Source organism: Mandrillus leucophaeus, unplaced genomic scaffold (assembly GCF_000951045.1).
Source record: "Mandrillus leucophaeus isolate KB7577 unplaced genomic scaffold, Mleu.le_1.0 Scaffold61, whole genome shotgun sequence".
In the NCBI taxonomy this organism is placed as follows: Eukaryota; Metazoa; Chordata; class Mammalia; order Primates; family Cercopithecidae; genus Mandrillus; species Mandrillus leucophaeus.
The window spans coordinates 28,414-31,998 of NW_012106586.1; positions in this window are offsets into that span (position 1 = coordinate 28,414).

The following is a 3,585-nucleotide window of genomic DNA, read 5'->3' on the forward strand; positions in this document are numbered from 1 at the left end:
TAAGCCTGTGACCATTCCTCTTCCCTTATCATTCCCACAAATGGCCTTACCTCTTCACAGAGAAAACGGAAGTGAGATGGAAACCATTGCAGCTTCCTGTTTGTAAATTAACAAACAGACTTGGCCCACACCAGTGCTCTCTTGCTTTGTTCCTCCAAAAATGCAGGAGGAGAGACTTCTTCTAAACACGACTCCTCTACCTGCTCTGCACTGGACTCTCCTGCCTCCTTCAGGACTCTCCCTCTACCAAGTATTTCCTCCGCTGCCTCTGGATTTTCAGCTCTCCCTCTCCACTCACCATGTCCTGTGCACATGTTAGTATGTTGTATGCCTCTGTCATCTTGAAAAACAAAAACAAACTTTTCTTTGGCCCAACATTCCCCTCCCACCATTGGCCTATCTCTGTCCTTTCCTTCACAGCCAAGCCAATTTAAATGCATTCTCAGTTGTTCTCTCCTCCTATTGCATTCACACCTCCAGCTGACTCCTCGATCTGATGCAATTTTGCTTTGGTTTCCAGTGCTCCACTAAAACAGTTATTCCTCAAAGTTCCCACATACCTTTTAAACGTTAATCGGATGACTTAATCATTCACTGCACGGCTTAGCCATCTCTGAAGACTGTTGACCAGGCCTTCCTCAGAGAACAATTCTCTTCTCTTGGCGTCCATGGTACCATGCTCTCTTGGTTGTCTTCTTTCCATAGTGAGTGTCATTACCTGCTACCTTACAGGTTCTCTTCCTCTGCCGACCCCTGAAATGTCAATGTTCTCAAGTTTCCCACTGTAGGCGCTCTGCTCGACCCCCTCTGTTCCAGGGCAATATTTGCACCACAATTCACCTACTTTCCAAGACACAAACCAAGTACCATCATATCCCTTCTGTCTTCACAAGCACGTGACCCATGGAGTCACACAGGGACAATCCTTGCTTACAAAGTCCTCATGCTTCATTTAATGCTTGGCTATTGCCATTTTCAACTTTTAATTTTTTTTTTTTTGAGAGAGAGATTGACTTTTTTATTTTTTATCCTTGTGGGTACCTAGGAGGTATATATATATTATGAGGTACATAAGATCTTTTGATAGAGGCATGCAATGTATAATAATCACATCACGGAGAATGGGCTACCCCTCCCCTCAAGCGTTTATCCTTTGTATTACAAACAATCCAATTATGCTCTTCTAGTTATTTTTAAATTTGCAATTAAATTATTATTGACTATTGTCACCCTATTATGCTATCAAATCACAGGCTTTATTCATTCTTTCTATTTTTTTGTACCCTAAACTTTTAAATTCTTGAACAAGGGGCCTCACATTTTTATTTTTGCACTAAGCCCTGCAACTTACGTACCCAAGCTTGCCTACAGGCTATGGATTCAACGTCATTCTCCTTGCCTACTGCCCCTCTGATTGGCCATCTTCATCCACTGCTAAGATGGCTGTAGCAGTGTTTTACCTAGGCCCCTGTTTCTACTGTTACTTCCTTCCAATGTGATCCCAAGAAATAAAATAGGTGCAGGAAAATGTAAAGCTATTTGTAAGATTAGTATATAAACGACAAACCACAGAATCTTTTAAATTTTTTTCAGGCGAGGTATTTGGTTGTGAGTTTTCTTGCAACCAATGCAAAATAAATAACTCTATTTTCCACTTTTTGACTGTTATATAGTATCACATCTTATAGACACACTAAAATATGTTCTCTAAATTATAGACACTTAGGTGTTTTCCAATATTTGCCATCACAGATAACGCTACAGTAAATGTAGATAGGTATGTAGGTAGGTAGGTAGGTAGATAGATAGATAGATAGATAGATAGATAATCTGTGTACTACGTATGTACTACATATTCTTTTACAACTATATGTATATTATATAATTATATAATTATATATGCATTTTCAATTATATGTATTGCAAATACATTGTTCTAGATATTTGTTTTTGCACTTTATAGTATCTTTGGTTGTACACAATTTTAATAACTTATTCTTGTAAAATATATTAATTTTTTCTTGTAGGTGTTTGCTTTTGTGTCTTAATATAACAAAACAAACAAACAAAAAAACAGTGAAAAAATAACTTTTCCTAATCCAAGGTCATAGAAATGTAATTCTACACTATCATCTAAATATTTGAGGATTTGCTTTTCTTACTTAAACTTTAACCATATAGAATTAATTTTATAAGGTCCTGATATAAGGTCTCATTTATTGACTAGTCCATTATTCCCTGAATGATTCCCTGAATGATTAATAGTGTCACCAGTATTACATATTATGCTCCAAATTTACATGGCGTCTGATCCTCTCCTTATCAATTTTCTATCCCTGGAAAATATTATTTTAATTACCACTTATGCTTTTAGCATTATAAAAACTATTAGATATGGTAAGGTGACTTCATCTTCTCTATTTATTTTCTCCTTTTCCTCCTCTTTTATCTTATTTAGAATCCTCTTGGATATTTTTCTCTTCCATGTGAAGTAGGGTCACCTTTTATTTTCAAATGCCCATTGCTAACTGGAGTAGAATGACATTGAATCTTTAAATTAATCTGAGTACAATTGACATTTTTGTATTTGCTATTCCCATTTAGCAAAAGGATATACATCTCCATTTATTCTGATTTTCTTTGTCCTTTTTATAAACTTTGTATAGCTTTTTCCTAAAAAGATCTTGAACAACTTATGTTAAATGTATTCCCAATATCGTACAGGGTTTTTGTTAATATGAATGGTATCTATTGTTTTACTATATTATTTTTCTCCATCTTACAAAAATTCTCTACTATTTTCAAATACCAAACGTTTTGCATCTTCCTTTCCAATTCAAATGTCTTAGATCTGATTAAAACCTCTAGAGCAATACTAAGTGCTAGGGATGATTCCTAAATAGAATGAGAATGCATCTAATTTTTTACCACAAAATAACTACTTTTAATAGATATTAAAGTTAAAAAAAATTTCCACTTTACTAAGGATTATTACCATAAATATGAGCCAAATTTTGGAATGCTTCTTCTGCATTTATTGTGCTGAGCATATTGTCGTTCACCCTACTAAAGTGAACAATCTCAAGGATGTTTTTTCTATTGCTATACCAATTTTGCATTCCTGTGATAACTTTCACCTGCCCATGCTGTATTTCCTTTAAATACTACTATATTGCTATTCTTTTCTGTGTTTCTGGTGAGTTTAAAACATATTCATAAGTAAAATTGATCTACATTTTAATTTTCCTTGTCTAAAGTTGTTAATAGAATTGCATTCACTTTATAAAATAGATTGCATTATTATTTTTTTGCTATATTCTCTGAATAATTTGCCTTAATGTTTTGTTAGAAGTTACCTGTAAAAATATCTAGTCTTGTCATCTGGAGGAATTTAATGAGAGACTAAAATAAAAATTTATTTGCTTTAAAAGTTGTTGGTTTAAGTTTTAAAAAAAAAAAAAGATAGCTTTTTCTTAAGATAATGCATGGAAGGTATGTTTTTCTACATATCTCTTATTTCATTGGTAGTTTCAAACTTTTCTTGTTTTAAAACATCTCTCTGCTCATTATAGTTATGCCTACTTT